Source organism: Castor canadensis, chromosome 2, assembly GCF_047511655.1.
Source record: "Castor canadensis chromosome 2, mCasCan1.hap1v2, whole genome shotgun sequence".
In the NCBI taxonomy this organism is placed as follows: Eukaryota; Metazoa; Chordata; class Mammalia; order Rodentia; family Castoridae; genus Castor; species Castor canadensis.
In genome coordinates, this window is record NC_133387.1 from 136,320,317 (window position 1) to 136,341,206 (window position 20,890).

Below are 20,890 nucleotides of genomic sequence, written 5' to 3' on the forward strand. Positions count from 1 at the left end.
CAGTTTCAGATACATAGTGAGTGTCAGGCTAGTTTGAGGTACATAGAAAAAATGCTATGTTCAATAAAATTAATGTGTAACGTCTACCTCCTAGGGGTTTCATTCAAAACTGTAGAGGAGCTACTATAGTCATCTTAAACTGACAGATGTCACTATGGGAAGGTCACCAGGAAGTAGTGAAGAGGTCTGGCAGAGATGAATCAATTCAGGTTATAATTCACAAATGCATGGAAGCAATGCTAGGAATCTCTCAGTATAGCTATCCTTATCTCAAACTAGCAAAAATGCTATGTATTTCTTATTATTGCTTATGTCTTCTCTTCAACAAAATTGGAGAAGAGAGCAGAACAGGTTCTGCCTGGAAGCCAGGGGGATGGAGGGGAAACATGGCTCAAACAATGTATGCACATATGAATAAATGAACAAATAAACCAAAACAAAATTAGAAAAGAAAACTAAAGGAGAGAACCAATCAGAAACGTGATTGTCACTATTGCTACTTTTGTAAATTCTTCTCCTGGAAAATAAATTCTAATGGTTAGGCCTGATGAGAAAAAGTAGGGGAGATGCTAACTGGGCAGGGGGTGGAGTCCTACCAGAGCTTCATCCACTTGGCATGGGACAGGACCTATACCATGAAGACCGTTAGTCCTCAAAAAGAATTGATAAAAAAACGTTTTTAGTACATTAGGAGTGGAGGGAGGTGAGATGGCGTATCAGTAATGAAAGGAAACTGGGCCTGGGTAATGAGTGTCCTTTGTGCTGGGTGGGAGGGAAACTTTGTCTCCTTTGAGCACTTGAACATTGACTTGGAGCCTTAGGCTTCATCACACTCCTAGAACTGAATCAGGGGTTTCAAATGAACTGAAATTGATTTATCTTTTTTTTTTTTTTATAAGAGTACTCCTACTTCAAGGGAAAGGGCTCTGATTTCTATACTTTAGTTTCTTCCTGGTATGGCCCACTTCTGTCTCTCTCTCTCTGTATGCAAGCACATGTTTATACACATGCACAAATATAGTGCTATATTTTTAATTGTTGTAAGTATAATCCCTAAAAAGTTCATTGCTAGAAATCATTTCTAGGATTCAGCAAGTATGTGTAGTGGGTGCTAGGAGGTCGTGGTGATAGTGAGATTGTTACTTATGAAATCAAAACTTGAAAGAGAGATGGTGGGTTAGAGACACCCAGTACTTTCCTGTGACTCCGGGAGTCTGAAACAAAACACCAGTTGCATAGTCACATGAAGAGTTGGGTAACATGGAAAGGCACAGAAGTGCAACTGCAAATAGTAAACAGAGACCGGATAAAAGCCAGAAATATTGAAATTTAGATGCTAGTTAGATGTCAAATTTGGGGCAAATGTAGCTAGACGCTATCTCAAAAACAAAACAAAAACAAAAGGGCTGAGGCATAGTTCAAATGATAGAATGCGTGCCTAGCAAGAATGTGGCACTGGGTTCAATCCCCAGTACTGTTAAAAGAAAAAAGGAGGCACTCTTAGCAGTACAAAGATCACCCCCACAAAAATTAGCAGAGAAAGTTCATAGTTAAACTACTCTCCAGATCAAATAGACTTAACAGAAATATACAAAATATCCTTCCCAAAGGCAGTGAAATACCTAGTCTTTTTCAGCAAGCCCATAGCACTTTATCCAAAATACATCCCATTCTAGGGAATAAAGCAAGCCTTAACAAATACAGAAAAAGTCCTTGAAATGATTTCTTCTGTCTTATAAGATCACAATGGAATAGTGTTAATTGAGACCTAAAGAATCACAGAAAATATGCAAACACATAGACATTGAATATTATGCTATAAACAATCAGTGGGGGGAAATGGGGGTGAGGGATGGGAACTAAGAACTTCCTAGAATCCAATGAAAATGAAAACACCACTTCCAAGAATCTATGGGATACAAGAAGGCAGATCTAAGAGGGAAGTGTATACCCATGAGTGCCTACGTTACAAAAATCCAAGAAATCTCAAATAAATAACTTAATGACACACTTCAAGGTCTTAAAAAGTAAGGACAAGCCAAACCAAAAATTAATGGAAAAAAGAATATAGAAATTATCATACCTGAAGTCAAGTAAATGGAAACAAAAGAAAAATACAAAGGATCAATGAAATTAAGAGTTTGTTCTTTGTAATGATAAACAAAATTGACAAATGCATAAACAAATGAACCAAAGAATGAGAAGGAAGACAAATATCAATAAAAATTAAGTGGGATACTGCAACAGATATCAATGAAATTTACAGGATCATTAGGGAACATTTTGAAAAATTACACTCCAGTGAATTGGAAAATTCAAGAAAAATGGATACATTTCTAAACATACATTTCTAATGTATTTCTAATACATTTCTAAACATAAAATTCAAACAAGAGGATATAAGGAACATAAACAGATCTAAAATGATTAATGAAATTGAAGCATGAATAGAGCCTCCCAATAAAGAAAGCCCCAGGATCAGACAGATTTACACCTGAATTCAACCAGACTTTTAATGAACTAACACCAATGCTCCCCAAACTATTCCATAAAGCAGAAAGAGGAGGAACACTACCAGCATTACCCCAATACAAAAACTGATAAACACACACACACACACACACACACGCACACAACTACAATTTCTTTAATGAACATAGATGTAAAAAATGCCTAATTAAATATTTACAAGCTGAATTCAACGATACATTAAAAAGATCATGAAATATGACCAAATTGGTTTCATACCAGTAGTGTAAACACAGTTTAACATATATAAATCAGGAAATGTAATACAGAACATAAATAGAATCAAGGACGAAAATTAGATGAGCCTCTCAATAGATTCAGGAAAAACATTTAACAACACCATCTCCTTATAATAAAATCCCTGAAGAAACTAGGAATACAAGGTTCAAACCTTAACATAATAAAGTCAGCATAAGACAAATTGGTAGCCAACATTATATTGAATGGGTTAAAACTGGAAAGATTTCCTCTAAAATCAAGAACAAGACAAAAGGGTGTTCATTTCTTCCACTCCAATTCAAAATAGTGCTTGAATTCTTTTCCAGAGCAATAAGGCAAGAGAAAGAAATAAATGGAATATTAATAGGAAAGGAAGAAGTTAAATTATCACTACTTGCTGGTGACATGATTCTATACTTAGAAAACCCTAGAGAGTCTACCAGAGAATTCTTAATTTTCATAAACACTTTCAGCAAAGAATCAGGATACAAAATCAGCGTACAAAAATCACTAGCTTCTCTGTATACCAATAATGAATATGTTGAAAAAGAAATTAGAAAACCAGTCACATTCATAATAGCTTAAAAAAGCCTGGACACAAACCAAAAATAGTAGATTTCTAGAATGAAAAATATAAGGCACTGAAGAAAGAAATTGAAGACACTAGAAGATGGAACTAACTCCCATGTCAATGGATCAGCAGAATTAGTATTGTGAAAATGGTCATATTACAAAAAGTGATCTACAGATTCAATGAATCCCCATCAAAATCACAATGACATATTTCACAGAAATAGAAAAAAATAATCCTAAAAATTTTATGGAAGTAGGAAAGACTGTAAATTGCCAAAGTAACAGTGAACAAAAAAGAGTAATGCTTACAATACCTGACTTCAAATTGTACTGTAGAACCATAGTGACAAAACCAGCATGGAACTGGCACAAAAAAAGACATGTAAACCAATAGAATAAAATAACCAGAAATAATCCTACATAGCTACAGCCTTTTAATTCTCAAAAAAATGTTCTGAGAAATGTCCATACGTAAAAATTTTAATTAAATCCCTGTCTCATGCCCTGTACTAGAATCAACTTAAACTCCTTAATGTCAAACCTGAAAATTTGAAAACTATGAGAGGAAAACATAGGGGAAACACTTAAAGGTATAGGCACAGACAATGACTTTCATTTTTAAAATTTATGTAGTCTTTTAAATTTTCTAATATTAATAATGACAGTTAATGATCGACTCTTCCTGAGTGTGAAACAATATACTAAGAACTTTACATTTTTAATTTTCAAAACTTTGACTAGTACTCCAAACATGGAAAATGTTCAACATATTAAGCCATCAAGTTAATAGGAAGTGAAGCTCTACTGTGATTCCATCTGACTCCAGTCAGAATGGTTATCATCAACAAACAAAAAAACAACAAATGTTGACAGAGATGTGGGGGAAAACATACATATTGTTGTCAGGAGTGTAAATTATTCAGCTATTTATCTAAATAATTATTGAAGTGCATCAAAAAATTAAAAATAGAACTATCATATGATCCAATGATACCTGAAGGATTCAAAAATCACCTTACTATAGAGACACCTCCACACCCATGTTTATTCTGGGTCATATATTTCCAATAGTCAAAATATGGAATCAGCCTAGATGTCTTTTGATGGATGAATGGCTAAAGAAAAGGTGGCATATAAACAGAATAAGCTATTATTCAACTGTAAACAAGAACCAAATATGTCATTTGCAGTAAAATGGATGGAACTGGAAATCATCATTCTAGGAAAATAAACCAGTTTCACAAAGACAAGTAATACATGTTTTTTTCTCATATGCAGGTGGGAAAAAGACCACAAAGTAAAAGAGGGACTATTAAAGATGTGGAAGGGGAAACAGGAGAGGGTGGACAATAATGGGTAATAGAGATGGTGAATATGATCAAAGTACATTATATCCATGTGTGAAAATGTCATTGTGAAACCCATTCTATGTACAGTTAATATAAGCTAGAGAAAAATGAGTTAAACTACCAAAGCATTGGCAGTAAGGAAAAAATATATTTAGTTTTCTGAGTTTATAGTAAATTTGTAAGTCCAGAGTGTGGCGGTGGGACTTGCAGGCCCCAGTAGTTTTCCTGGTATTTATACATTATGGGTCACAAGCACTAGTAACACATGCAACCAGTTTGTAAGGGCAACATCCAGATCAAAGAAATAAACATAATAGCATATTCATTAAAAATACATACGTAAAATAAAGTAGAATACAAAATATCAGAATATACTGCATATTATAAAGTATTAAGTGAACTTTTGTTTATATGATAATATATCTTGATTTGTTACAAAATATGTGTTTCATAAAGTGGATCATGGTAAAAAAAAATTTTTAATCTTTTGCCCTAAACTGCCATGAGGATGTTCTTGATTTAATTAGGTAATAGAGGTTGAGTAGTAGGCGTCATTGCTTGTCACTGACCAGTTTGCCTAATAGAAAACCGGTTTTTAAAAGACACAGAACTACTAAGTAAAAGAGAGGGAAGTGGAAATGTGCACAGTGATAGGTCCTGCCGTGGAAAAGCCACAGGCCAACGAGGAGATAGAGAAGTAATTAAGCAATTACTTGACTGGGTCTAGATATTAAGGGGTGCTTAAAGCAGTAAACACTTGGAAACAGCTGAAATAACCCATAAATAGAGTTTTAGTAAATAAATTATAATGCACACTTATCACTATACAAGAAGCTGTAAGTCTACGTTTGCTGGCTTGGGAAGATGGATGTGATATATCATTGAGTGAGAAAAAGTAGATTACCAGAATAGTATAGTAAAGTATGATCCAATTTACACAAATTGATTCAGTGTATAAATGTGTGTATTTGTGAAGAAATGGGTATTTGGTAGGATGGTTCCAAAATACATTAACAATATTGATTACTCTGAGATGTGGAGTTTCAGTACACTTTTGTCCTTCATTTTTATTCCATTTAACTTTTAAGTATTTATTTTATAATGTACATACATATGTATGTTTGAAAAATGCTAAAGAAGAATGTTATAATGAGTATTTCTAAGGTGAATTTGTAACAGACACAGGTTGGAAATATGTCAAGGCAAATATAGCACCTGATCTGAGTTTTCTTCTTTTCTTTTCTTTTTTGTTTTTGGCAGTACTGGTGTTTGAACTCATGGCTTCATGCTTGTGAGCAGGTGAAGTACTATATGAGCCACATCACTAGCCTGTGAATTGAATTTTGAAGGAGAAAATGAGTTCGTTAGTCCTAATAAGGAAGGATAACTCAGGTAAACACAATGCAAACAGGGAAGTGGAGGTGCTGAAGAGTGACACAAGGCCAGTGCATGTTGATGTCTGGGATTAAGAGATAGAAGATAATTTTACAAGGATAGATGGAAGATGGGGTTTGTAAGTTATGAGATGGAGTTTGCTTGTGGTAAGAAAGGTACTCTGGGTTTGACCCATAGCACTGAGACTAAGAAAAAAAGACGGAGCTTCGGTGAATCTTAGGTTGGTAGAAAAATCACAGAAAAACCTTCAGAAAAATAGTGATGGGCAGGTCTAGGTGTCCTGTATATTTCTTACTGCCAATCCCTTTTTTTACATGCTTATGACTTCTGAAGACATCTACAACTTTCAGGGCAAGAGCTTTGTTTGAGTTCAGAAATGGGTTGAGATTCCTAGCATTGCTTCCATGCATTTGTGTATTACAACCGAATTGATTCATCTCTACCAGACCTCTTCACTACTTCCTGGTCACCTTCCCATATTGACCTCTGTAATTTTAAGGTTACTGTGTTAGCGCCTCTGCAGTGGGGACATCACACTTTCAAGTTTTGGGTTTCCTACCTTTCCCTATTCCTCCTGTATGTGCTCTCCCCTCAGCATGTGACCCATGTCTAATAATATTGCATTTGTTTTAGATCTAAAGTCTGCATATGAGGGAGAACATATGATTTTTGGCTTTCTGAGCCTGGCTAACCTCGCTCAAGATGATGTTCTCCAGTTCCATCCATTGGCTTGCGAATGATAAAATTTCATTCTTCTTCATGGCTGAGTAAAATTCCATTGTGTATAAATACCACATTTTCCTAATCCATTTGTCAGTAGTGGGCATCTTGACTGTCTCCATAACTTGGCTATTGTGAATAGTGCTGTAATAAACATGGGTGTGCAGGTGCTTGTGGAGTAACCTGAGTCTCATTCCTTTGGGTATATCCCTAGGAGTGGGATTGCTGGATCATATGGCAGATCTATGTTTAGTTTTCTAAGAAGCCTCCATATTGTTTTCCAGAGTGGTTTTGCTAGCTTGCATCCATTCCTTTTTTCCCCCACATCCTTGCCAACACCTGTTATTGGTAGTAATTTTTGATGATAACTATTCTAACAGGGGTGAGGTGGAATCTTAGTGTAGTTTTAATTTGCATTTCCTTTATGTCTAGAGACAGTGAGCATTTTTTCATGTGTTTTTTGGCCATTTGAATTTCTTCTTTTGAGAAAGTTCTGTTTAGTTTAGTTGCCCACTTCTTTATTGGTTCATTGATTTGGGGGGAGTTTAGTTTTTTGAGCAACCTGTATATTCTGGTTATTAGTCCTTTGTCTGATGTATAGCTGGCAAATATTTTCTCCCACTCTGTGGGTGGTCTCTTCAGCTTAGAGACCATTACTTTTGTTGTGCAGAAGCTTTTTAATTTTATGAAGTCCCATTTGTCCATTCTTTCTCAGTTGCTGAGCTGCTGGGGTTCTGTTGAGGAAGTCCTTGTCTATACCTATTGCTACAAGTATATACCCTGCTCTTTCTTGTATTAACTTCAGAGTTTTGGATCTGATATTGAGGTCCTTGTTCCACTTTGAGTTGATAAAAGTACAGGCTGATAGATGTGGATCTAGTTTCAGTTTTTTTGCAGATGATAACCACTTTTCCCAGCAATATTTGTTGAGGAGTCTGTCTGTTCTCCATTGTATACTTCCGGTGCCATTGTCAAAAATAAGGTGGGCATAGCTGTGTGGATTCATATCTGGGTCCTCTATTCTGTTCCACTTGTCTTCATGTCTGCTTTTGTGCCAGTACCATGCTATTTTTATTGCTATTGCTTTGTAATATAGTTTGAAGTTGGGTATTGTGATACCTCCAGCATTGCTCTTTTTGCTGAGTATTGCCTTGGCTATTCATGGTCTCTTGTATTTCCAAGTGAACTTTAGGGTAGATTTGTCAATCTCTGTGATGAATGTCATTGGGATTTTGATAGGAATTGTGTTGAACATGTAGATTACTTTTGGGAGTATAGACATTTTTACTATGTTGATTCTACCAATCCATGAGCACGGGAGATCTTTCCATCTTCTATAGTCTTCCTCAATCTCTTCCTTCAGAGGTTTGTAGATATTGTAGAGGTCATTCACATCCTTTGTTAAGTTTACTCCTGGGTATTTGATTTTTTTGAGGCTATTGTAAATGGAATTGTTTCCATATATTCTTTCTCAATTTGTTTGTTGTTGGTGTATAGAAAAGGTAATGATTTTTGCAAGTTGATTTTGTATCCTGCCACCTTGCTTAAGTTTTTGGTGTCTAGGAGTTTTTGGGTAGAGTTTTTTTGGGTCTTTAAGATATAGAATCATGTCAACTACAAATAGGGATATTTTGACAGTTTCTTTACCTATTTGTACTCCTTTTATTTCTTCTTCTTGCCAAATTGCTCTGGCTAGGAATTCCAGAGAAAGTCCTTGCCTATATCTATTGTGGAATAGGAGTGGGGATAGTGGGCACCTTTGTCTCATTCCTGATTTTAGTGGAATTATTTCAGTTTTTCTCCATTGAGTATGATGTTGGCTATAGGTTTGCCATATATGGCCTTTACAATGTTGAAGTACATTCCTTCTATTCCTGGTTTTCTTAGTGCTTTTATCATGAATTGGTTTTGGATCTTATCAAAGGCTTTTTCAGCATCTATTAAGATGATTAAGTGGTCTTTGTCTTTGCTTCTATTAATGTGCTGTATTACATTTGTATATTTGCATATGTTGAACCACCCTGCATCCCTGGGATGAAGCTGACTTGGTGTGGTGAATGATCTTTCTGATATGGATTTGGGTTGCCATTATTTTAATGAGGATTTTTGCATTGATATTCATTGAAGAGATTAGCCTATAGTTCTCCTTTTTGGAGGTGTCTTTATCTGGTTTGGGGATAAGTGTAATATTGGCTTCATACAATGAGTTTGGCAGTTTTCCTTCCCTTTCTGTTTCATGGCAGTTTAGGAGACTTGGTATTAGTTCTTTAAAGGTCTGATAGAATTCAGCTGAGAATCCATCAGGCCCTGGACTTTTCTTTTTGGGGAGAATCTTTATTGCTGCTTCAATTTCATTTTGTGTTATAGATCTATTCAGGTGATTAATATCCTCTTGGTTCAATTTTGTGAAGTTGTAAGTATTTAGAAATTTGTCCATTTCTTCAAGAGTTTCAAATTTATTGGAATATAGACTCTCATAGTAGTCTCTGATGATTCCCTGGATTTCCATGGTGTTTGTTGTTATCTTCCCTTTTGCATTTCTGATTTTACTAATTTGGGTTTTTTTCTCTCCTCATTTTAGTCAGATTTGTCAGGGGTCTGTCAATCTTGTATATTTTCAAAAAATCATCTTTTTGTTTCATTGATTCTTTGTATAGTTTTTTTTTTTGTTTTTATTTCATTAATTTTGGCCCTTATTTTTATTATTTCTCTCCTTCTGCTTGTTTGGGGTTTTGCTTGTTCTTATTTTTCTAGGAGTTTGAGATATAGCATTAGATCATTGAATTGAGATCTTTCTCTCTTTTAATATATGCATTCATGGCTATAAATTATCTTCTTAGGACTGCCTTTGCTGTGTCCCATAGGTTCTGGTAGGTCGTGTTTTCATTTTCAATAACTTCCAGGTAACTTTTAATTTTCTCTTTTATTTCGTCAATGACCCACTGATCATTGAGCAATGTGTTGTTCAGCTTCCAATTGTTTGCATAATTTCTGCTGTTGTTTTTGTTTTTGAGTTGTAGTTTTAATGCATTGTGATCAGATAGAATGCATGGTATTATTTCTATTTTCCTATATTTGCTGAGGCTTTGTTTGTGCCTTAAGATGTGAGCAATTTTGGAGAAGGTTCCATGGGCTACTGAGAAGAATTTATATAGTGCAGAAGTTGGAAGAAATATTCTTTAGACATCAGCTAGGTCCATTTGAGCTATGGTGTGATTTAGTTCTAGAATTTCTTTATTGATATTTTGTTCAGATGACCTAACTATTGGTAGTGGAGGGTATTAAAATTTCTCACTACCACTATGTTGGAGTCTATATGTGCTTTTAGGTCCTTCAGAGTATGTTTGATGAAATTGGGTGCACTGATGCTGGGTGCATATAAGTTGAAAACTGTTACTTCCTTTTGGTGTAGTTCTCCTTTTATTAGCATGGAGTGTCCTTCTTTATCTTGTTTGATCAATTAAACATCTTTCTTTCAGAGGATGGAACTTACTGAGATGACAAATGAAATAGTTGAAATAAGAAATAAGAATAATACAAACTTACCCCATGGAAGTGGAAATCAGGTTAGATTTGAGAATCCTAAACGTGGGAATGGATTCAGGACCCACATACTTTGGGGGAAACTTCAGTGAATAGTGACACATAAAAGAAGAAACATGTTAGTGGCTGATAATAATTTTAGTTCAGACACATTGAGTTAGTCCTTTTAAAAGATCCAGGAAGGTGTCTGGTAGAAATAGGAAATATGAGTCTGGATAAAAAGCTGAGTGAAATATAGAATTAGAAGTCATGGGTGTTTAGTAGGCAATAGTAAATTGTTTAAGATTGTCTTGAGAGTCTACAGAGGAAGAAAGAAACAAGATGAGGATAGAGAATACCACCTTGGGCACTTCAATGCTTGTGTGAAAGAGAGAAAGATGAAGAAACATTAAAGAAGACGTAGAAGAAATGGTCAGAGCCATAGAAAGAGATGAGGAGGCAGAGGTATCACAACAGTGAAAGAAGATTTGGAAACACTCTTCTTTGTCAGACAAGGGAGTAAGGCAAGTTCAGAAGACAGATCTGCCCTAAGCCACCTATGCTGTTCTCTCCTCCCCCATCATCACTGGGTTGGCTTGATCTGTTTCCATGTAGTCTTTGACCCTCTCAGTTCATTTTGGTTTGTAAAATCTTCCTTTGCCTTCTAAGAACAAAGGAAGGCATTTTGATAAAACCAATTCTATGCCACCATTTTATAAAGAGAAGTTTTTAATTACTGAAAAGTAAGCACCACAAGTATCCCAGAGCTTTATTTTATCTCTGAATAGGATGAGGAAAGGATGACAATATCTGTTTTTAAACAATACAACATTTAATAATTTGTATTTTAAAAGTCTGACCACATGATATTCCTGCACCCAAATGGCTTAATTCAAATGAGCTTATCAACCTGGAAGGCACCTTTAAAGAAGTTTGAATAAGATTTGTATTTGTGATTGTCCAACTTGTCTTGCTGCCTGAAGAGGGTAGGTCTATAAATGGTCCTTAGACTATAACCCATCAAGGTAGCTCACCCCAAGGAACTCCTGAACCTGTGTGTTATCCTTATAGGTAATCCTTACCCTAGGCTAGTGCTTTTGTCTGAAAGTTTGTGTCCTCCCCAAACCATACACAGAAATCATAACCCTTAAAGTGATGGTATTCAGAGGAGGCAGCTTGTCGGGGATAAATTTGGGAAGAGTCCTTATGCCCAGGATTAGTACTTCTGTTAAAAGGGGCTTCTAGAGAGTTATCTAACCCTTCCATCATGTGAAGACACAAGAAAGTGCCATTTATGAGTTAAGCAATAGGCCTTCAACAAACACCAAATCTGTCAATATCTTGATCTTATACATGCCTCCTTCTAGAATTGTTATTCAAAAGTACCTAATCTATGGAATTTTGTTATAGTAGCCTGAAATGTTGAAGACACCTAGTTTGGCTCACAGATTGTTATCACTTCTAGTTAATCTCAGGAATAAAGCAGCCTCCGGGACCCTGGAAAGAAAATGTCAGGCTCAGGAGTTTTACTCTGAAGTAAGGAATTGTTTTTGGTAGTGAAGAAGTTCCAGTTCTTTGAGGTGTATGTTTAGTCCAAGGTACTTTAAAAATTGTAAAACCAGATGAAACACTTTTGAATGAGAAGAACTAGAAAGAAGAGAAAAATGATCTTACTCAGGACATTTAGAAAAATAAATCATCTGAAAAAGGATAAGGAATGGGCATTTCTGAATTTGAAGTTGCTCTTAATGATTTTCCTCTGCTGGAGGGCAAATGAAGTCTTTCATCTATAAGTTGTCCAGCCAGGGAAAGGAAAGATAAAACTACACATGGAAAGAGTAGAGTCTGATGTTCACAAGCAGCAATGGCTTTTCTAACATGAAGATCCAACCAAAACAAAAGAAGTTGGCAAAATGAAGTTTTGCTAAGAGTTTTTGAAGGAGGTGTCAGAAAAGGGTAGTAGAAAACAAATTTCATACCGCTGGTATACCTTCAGCTCTCCAGATATTTAGATTGCTGAATTATTTCCTCAATACTTTACTTTCTGTCCATCTAGAAGTTTTTTTTTTTTTTTGTAATGTATACAGGAAAAATAGAGAAATCCCAAGTTCGTGGATAATTCGAGTTATGGCCAGAGGACATTTAACTGACTTCATTTTCCAAGTTCAAGTCCAGAGACATTTTTTACAGGCACCTTCATGTTCTTCCTCAGAAAGTTAAGTCAGCCACCAAGGTCAACCCCCAGTCCCTGTACTGCAAAACTTGGTTTTTTCCCTAGGGAATTCCTGTTCAGAGCAAATGGTGTACGAAGTGGATAAAAATGAACTACTCTCCCTTCACTTCCTTTATATGTGTGAAATAAGTATATTGTTCTTTTTCTTTTCAAGAATTTTATTGCAAAACACTATAGAAAACCAACCAGAGAGGAACAAAAATAACTATACTGGCAAAGACAGTGGTTCAAGATGTCCTCAAGTTTTTCTTTGTTCTGCACTGAAGTAAAAAGTAGAGGGAGCTAGACAGCCTTGGGCCATCAGATACATGCTAATTTTGCCTTAAGAATTAGTTCTGTTAAACCTGTCCTGATGGACAGACGGCTCTCATCCAGCGTCATACACTGCAACGACTATTGATTCTTTTCTCTCGTGCCCACCATCAAGTGGCTGTTGATCTTTTTTTTTTTTTTTTGGCATCTTCTGCTTTGCCAGGGCAGCAAGGCAATAATCCAGGCATGTTCTGGGGTAGCTGTGAAGGTCAGAGCACTGTCTAGAATGTGAAGAAGGCTTGAGGGAGGTTAGAGACCATCCTGTTCAGCCACGTAAGGACATCCATACATGACACAACCATATGTGTGTTTGTGTATAGTAAAAGGAGAGAAAAGAGAGGAAACTTCAGTTTTTTTCACTTTCCTTCCCCTGTATTTTGTCCTAGGCAGGTTACATTGGGGCCACCTGCAATTCTCCTTGTCTATTTCATCCTACATTGTAGGAACTCCAAGTTGTGCATCTCCCAATTGCTATTTCCTTTGTCATTAAAAAAATGTCACAACCCTACATAAATGACTAACAGAGACTATGATTTTGAAATCTTCCCAAATGAGAGAAAATTATGTGGATTTTCAAGTGGTTAAGCCAATAATATTATCTAGCACTTATTGAGCACTTATTATATACAAGACATTTTTTTAAGTGTTTTATCAGTAACATTTACAGTAGGGTAGGTTTTGTTATTATGTCCATTTTACAAAGATCACAAAAGGTAAGTGCCTGAGGGTACCTAATCACTGGCCCAAAGGAGACTTAGGTATAGGGAGGTTGAGTCCGCAGCTGAGTTCTTTAACAATACCTTTCCTATGTGACTCCCATGATTTCCTCCCCTGATACTCAGTTTGTTCCTCAAAATCTAGTACTTCTATTCCTTTGCTGCCTTCCTCCACTTCCCAGCATTCTGGCTACATATTCACCACCCGACTATTTTTCTTGGTCCTAAGTCAAAATCTCAGTCATGTACAACGCACTGTAGTATTTTATAGTGTTTCCATAGCCAGTTTTTCATTTGTGCAGTGGGATTAGGATACTATCTATCTTCTGAGGATATCATGAGAAATAAGAAACGAAATATGTAAAAAGATATTAGCAAAGTTCCTCATGGAATAATAAGTAGTAGCTGAGTGCTAACTATTTTTCTTACTTGCTTACTAAAATAGCTCAGAGATAACATTACATTCATTTTGTGGATCTGGAAAATGGAGCCTAAATGGCCAACTGACTTGACAAGAGGAAATTCTACTAGTAGCTGGCAGAACTGATGGGATCTCTGCCTTAATATTTATTTCTTCCCTCAGCTCCCTGCAGACCTCGATCAACTGCCCACATTGGTCTCTTTGACTTTCTGTCTATGATAAGGGGTCACTTTGCATTCTCAGCTCATTTGAAGAGCAGAGAGAATTTGTATTTCATTTTGGAGGATCAGATTCTCAGGTTCAGACTGAGGTCATTCAGGGCTATTAGACTTGTGAGAGGAGTCGCAGAGAGAGGGGAGAGATGAAGACTCACCTCTGGTTCCTAGATTGGTGTCAAAGGAGATCAAAAGAGTGTATCAAAGAGCTAAATGCAGGGAGTGTTGGGGGGCATTCGGTTGGTTTTGTGGTTCACTTGGATGACAGAGGAGGCCAGACACCTGGTAGTGGGGAATACTGGAGTATTGGAAGTAAAACTGTAACAGAGACACCCAACAGGCTACAGAAGTTCCAAGTCACAGTCCCAGAGCTAGAGCTTGCCTGGAGTTGGGCAGCTTAGCCAGAATGAGATTTATCCCTGTACAGAGCAGGCATTCTAGTTCTGGAAAGGGACAGGACAGAACAGGCAAAAATTATAGGGTAGGTACATTGTGGAGCAGAGCAGACCAAAATGCAGTGCACTGCTCCATCCCCCATGGAAAGTGTGTCTTGGGAAGAAAAACTCTTGCTAACCACAAATGTTTATTCCTAGAAGGGGCTTAGAATAAGGTAGGATTTTCCTCAGAAAAGCCTATGTTTTCACCTTCAAAATACCAGGCAACCTTTTCATGCAAGGAATAAAAAGTGATATTGCTTAATATAAAAATTTTAAGGCTTAAGAGACTTATTTAATGATGATGAAAAACAAATAGCTTATTTACATTTATGCTTTCACACACACCCTCCATGGTAGCTTAAGTGTAAGAGGATCTCAGAATAAGAGACTAAAAATGCCTGATTAAAAATGCAAATTCCAAGTTGGCAATGCTCTTCTGGCTAAGCAAAGTAAACACAGAAGAGGAGCAAAGGCAGTTTGAAGTTGATTAGAAAGTTGAAATAACCCTATATACTGAAGGAAGCTAGAAAACATGGAATGTGGCCTCTGAGGAATAAGCTAAGGTTGTTTAGTGGGATTTGGGTTTTTATTTCCAAGAACTGTGACTCTTGGAGGAAATCCAATCAGCAAATATTAACTAAACACCCACTGTGTGCAAGTGTATGCAGACTTTTCAGGGTTATAAAAAAGAGAAAATAATCTTCCAGTGTAACAAGTAGCATGCAAAGGTTGCAAAAGACCAAGAAATTGCATGTCTTGAAGAAAAGAAAATTATTGCATGGTACACAAGAGAAGCATGAAGGGATTTTGACGAAGCAAAGGTGGCATAGTCAGGAGAGTCCTTTAGGAAAGAATGGTACTTATGATGAGTAGAACATACGAGATCACAGCTGAGGAGAGAGACAAGGGCATTTTGAATCTGAATATTATAAGGGAAGCATTAGTGGTGACAGCTGTATCAGGTATTCCCATTGTATAGCTTGTTGCTTCAACTCAATTTGTCTCCTATTCCTAAGCCTCCATCATCCGGGTCTGCTGTCCAGGAGCAGCACCCCTGAGTGAAAGGGTATGGTATTTGCAGGGCATGAGGCTGGAGAGGGCTTCCACTGCTCTGCTGGGATGGAGGGACAGAACTTAGTAGGTAGGGCCATTTATCATCTCTGTGCATCAGCATTGAAGATGTAATGCAGAGGCCAAGGTCTGGACAGTACACAGACAGACTTGAGCATGGGTCTGGTTGAGAGGTTGAAGAACTGTTCGGTAAACTTAGGTATAAACCAAGACACTTTTAATTTGGGTTCTGTTGAGGGGAGCTCCTTAAAATAGGTTCAGAAATTATTCACAAATATGCCAGCTGTAGTGACTCATGCCTGTAATCCCAAATAGGCAAGAAGCATAGGACAGAGGATCAAACTCCCAGGCTGCCTTAGGAAAAAACATAAGACCCTATTCAAAAAAATTAACTAAAGGAAAAAGGGGCTGGAGGTAGGACTCAAGTGGTAGATTAACTGCCTAGAAAGTGTAAGGACCTGAGTTCAAATCCCAGCACTGCATTCCTTCCAAATTACTTACAAATGTATCATTTAATTTTTCCTATAATATGACCAGCTGTTAATTCACAATTCTCTTGTACTTTAAAATCTAATAAAGGAGCCCTTAATATTCACTGGAATCTCCAGGAAAGTTACTAAAAATATACATAGTCTGGAATCTGAGATTCATATTTGGTTGAATTGGAGTGGGACCCAGGGAATAATATTTCTTGAAATCCTTCTAGATAGCAGCAGTCACTGGTTTAGCCACTGGGCTTTTCTGTCTCCTTTAAATGTACTCTAGTTTCTCTCATCTATGCTTGTTTTTGTGACTTTTCATTCTTTATGAAGAAAACTGTTGAGGTTGTTCTCTCCTATTGGTTTAATTTCTTATTTACAAGAAAATACTGATGATGGAAGTAGGTGCTTAGTTCAACCTGCTAGTGTGATCTGCTTCCTATGGCTTTTAGATATCTAGGGGTCTTTGATGACAGGGATTGGTTTTGATCCTCTTAGGGCTGATGTGAGCACAGTGCTGAAGGATGCCAGGAGAGGGCAGCAGAGAGCTAGGAAGCCCTTTGATAAAGGGCAGAGGAAGATGGCTAGGCAGGAGAGCACTTAGCAATTGGACAAGGAGGAAATATTTGCTCTTTTGAGGGGCTCAGGGTATGCCAGTTGTCTGTGATCCATAAATTAACCAAAGATCAAGGTTGTTACTCAGACTCAAAACTAAAATCAATAGGGAATTCGATAGGGAGTGTGTTTTTAAAAAGGGGGAGAATGAAGCAGGCTCTGAGATATTATTGGGAACCTAGAAAGGAAAGTTGGCTTGTGGGGTGATGCTGCAGAACTGTTCACCCCATTCCCTGGGGAGTCTATGCTTCGATACAAACACAAACTCAGAGGGAAAAGCCTTTATTTAAGGGATGAGCAAGTCCTTACAACTGAGGGGTGCTTGTGAACAGGGTAAAAAAATAAGCATTAAGGCAAGATTCCAGGAGACTTACTGGAGAATTACTGACATTTAAGAGGAGTATAAGAAAGTCCTATAAGCGTCTGCTCACCAACTGAGCAGAGTAATGTATGTGCAGGAATCTAATAAAACTTTTGTTTTTGAAAAAAAAGAAAAGAAAGTCCTGTAAGGTCAGTGCCTACTCCATAAGGGAAGAACCTTTAGAAGGCCAGAGTGGGACCCAGGGAAGCTACATGGGTTAGAAGCATTCAGGAAATGCTTAACATATAGACCAGGAGCAGGGAAGTTGAGCAGGACACGGTGCCACAACTAGAGAAGGCATTCCAAAGTAAGTCTACAAGGGTTCAAGAATTCAGCATGTCATTTTTGTTGGTATTACTAATTTGAATTTACCTTAAATCAAAATATCTGGTATCTTGCTACTTGATATGGGATAGGCAGACCAGCAGTTTTGGCATCACTTGGGAGTCTATTACAATGTGAAATCTTGGGTCCTGCCTCAGACCTACAGAATCAGAATTTGCATTTTAACAAGATCCCGAGGTGATTCACATGCATATTATGCATATTAAGTTTTGAGAATACTGTCCTCACATCCAGTCCAGATAGGACTGAGTGGCATTGATGCTAGAGAGGATTAATTAAGGGCATCTTCTAACAAAGAACTGATGGAGAATGGATGCAACTGGATGAGAGTAGGTAAACCTGTCACTAATATGGAGACTTGGTATTTTCTTTTGGTTTATTTTTGTTAAATCCTATTAGACTCCTTATAGTTACATGAAAAATCAATGAGCCTATGTCTCTCCCAGAGGACCATAATTGAGAAAACTATCATATTGCAGTCTGAAAGAGCCTAAATAAAAATTGAAGGTGTTGCCTAAGATGAAGAGGGGAGGTGGTTCTTCAAAGGTGTGTACTACTATGGCTTCCAGAGTCCGCATGTCCAGAAGATAGATTTTTATTTATCTTTATTTTTTAACCTCCCTAAAAGCAAATGGACAAAAGGCTATTAGTACTAACACTACAAAGGAGCTTATGACTCTATTAGTTTCTTATGGCTGCTGTAACAAATTTCCACAAATTCAAAGACATAAAAAGCATAATTTTATTCTCATGCAGTTTTAGAGGCCAGAGTCCAAAAAACAGTTTCACTGCGCTAAAGTGAAGGTGTCACTGGGGCTGGATCTTCCTGGAGAATCTGGGAGAGAATCTGTCCCTTGTCTCTTTCAGTTTCTAGACGCTTCTCCTGACATCATTGCTTTCTGACCCCTGGCCAGGGTCATAGGATCTTGCTGCAGCCATCATAGTGTCACCTCCTTGGGTGTTAAGTGTCCCTCTGCCTGCCTTTTATACGGACACTAGTGATTTCATATAGGACCCCTCCAGATAATGAAGAATAATCTCCCTGTTTTATATCCTTGTCACATCTGCAAAGTCACCATTTCCATGTAAGGTAACATTCGCAGATTGCAGAGATTAGGGTAACACAAAATAGGCTTTTCCATTGATTGTAAGAGCCTAACCTCTTTCTTGGTGTTGCAAAGACAAATGAATATCAGAAAGTGACTTGAAAAATGGAGAATGGATGCACATGGAAATGGCTATTTTGTGAAAACCAGACTGAGATTCAGTGAAGCTCCCATGACCCACAGCAATCACGGCTGGCCCACATGAATGAAACCTCTCACATCTCCTCTGGTCTAGCTGATGCTGTCATAGTTTGCTCACAGACTTCCTTGATCTGCTCTGCTCCCCATCTCCAATTGGCAATTTTTTCTTTAGATGTATAATATTTGCTAATCTTCAGGTCTGGGACTCCTAAACCATTAACAAAACTCAGCTGCTTTGGTTCAGGGAAGAGAACAGCTCAGGCAGACAAGCAGGTGGTGTAGGTGAAGTGCTAGTGATATAACTTTGGAAGATTTTGGATCTTGAAGGCAATTTAGTGATCTAATAATCTACTCTAACCCTTGCTTACTAATGGGAAAGTAAACTCCAGAAAGACAGTGTTATGTCCAGAGCTATACTTTGATTTATAATTTAGTCAGTCAAAGTTCATAAAGCAGCTGCCATGCAAAGGACTATAAAATGGAATAAAAGGGGAAGAAGAATGGTAACCATGGATTTAACTGGCAGGAGCCCCAACATTTCCATTGGAAACCAGGCTTTGAGAATTTCTGAATTCTGACTCTAATGCCCTGTAGGTTATGGAGAAGTCTTTTAAACCTGGTGCTATTACTCTGTCCTTGATAACACAGAAATAGCAGCATTTGTTTACCAGTGTGGATTAGAAAAAGAAAATCTGGCTCTCTCATTTTCAAACTAGAGAGTCAGTTTGCTTGCTTCCCCAGAGGCAAACTCCCCCCTGGATATGTAGCAACCTACTGCCAGCCCAGCCCTTTGGGAAGCAACACAGAAGCAATAAGCCAGTCCCCTCTACTCCCTTGGGCTTCCTACAGGGAGATGTATTGGAGCTGATGGATGTGATTGCTGTAGCAACATGGGTCAGGGTGAAGAAAGCCCTTCTCTCATACGGAGCACCAATTTGGCTGAGCTGGAAGAACTGAACTGACTGTTTCCCAAGGGGGTTGAGGCTGAATAAATGATGCCATTAACTCTCTCCATATGCACCCATACTTATCTTTTTACCATATGTCTGTCAACCCAATGTTTGTTACTATATGTCAAACACATTCAAAATCTTTTTTGTAGCTCTCAGATACATACATACATATTGTGCTTGGGCACAATATGATCATGGTGACAAAGAGCTTAAAACCCTGAGTCATCTTTCCCATGTTAATTAAAATCATAATCCAGTCATGTTAGGTTTAAATGCAGAATATACATATATTTCAAAATACTTCAGATACAAAGGGCCTCCCCAGGCTTGTTTCTCTGAGCTCAAAGGAAATTAAAGTCTTTTCACAGCAACAAAAAGACATCCAGTTAGGCTCACAAAAAACTCAACAAGATATAAAAATGTAAGTTATTTACCCTTTTCTGGAGGTGGAAAATGCAGGCTTCCCATGTTTCTTTGAGGCACTCTGTTGGCTAACTAGCTTGTTTGTTTCCTCCCCAGAGGAAGAAAACTGGCTGAAATATCTCCTTAGCACAGATGAAAAAAGTGCTGGCTGGCTGGCACAGGAGCCTTGCAGACCTTGGCTTAGCTCCTGAGAGGTGCTGGGGCAGGAGGAGGAGAAAGAGGAGGGAGTCGCTCAGTAGTCCTTCCATCATGAAGAACTTTAACTTGGTCTCTCTGTTATGTGCTACCAACTCACCCCATCCACAACCTGCCCCAGTTCCCACGTGAGTCAGTCAGTTCCTAGTAGTGGACATCTCCTATCTCTTCTTCTTTCCCCAGTCTGTTACCTGCTCTTTGGGTCTTCTGCTTTCACCTTAACTGCCTGTTTTATCAGACTAAAGTTTCCTATGTCTTTGCCTTCCTGTTATAAGAACCCCAATTCTCCTGAATTCCTCCAGGATTTCTTGTAGATTTCTCCAACCAGCTGATGACTCAACAACAAACAAACAAACAAAATCCATGAAATAAAGACTCAAGATTTCATAAATCTACGAAAAGGCAAAAATGAACTGGAAGGCTGCATTTCAAAATATTAATGGATGGTAGTTATTTCTGGATGGTTTTTTTTTTAATGTGATTCTTTAGACTACAAATTTATTGTTATCTGAAACAAAGAACCAGGAAGAAAATGACCCCTCTCGTCACTGCACTGTGTT

General features: G+C 37.6%; 1 long non-coding RNA gene across 5 annotated transcripts in view; it reads right to left on the reverse strand.

Annotated features, from left to right (window-relative positions):
* LOC141420801 (uncharacterized) overlaps nucleotides 1–20,444 on the reverse strand; it is a 183,336-nt gene extending 162,892 nt beyond the window's left edge. The window contains exon 1 of one of the 5 annotated variants that reach the window (XR_012445450.1): nucleotides 20,147–20,444. This is a non-coding gene — a long non-coding RNA (uncharacterized lncRNA). The remainder of the gene's footprint in view (nucleotides 1–20,146) is intronic. The other 4 variants (XR_012445451.1, XR_012445449.1, XR_012445452.1 and 1 more) reach the window with 4 other exon arrangements.
* Nucleotides 20,445–20,890: the final 446 nt, after the last annotated feature.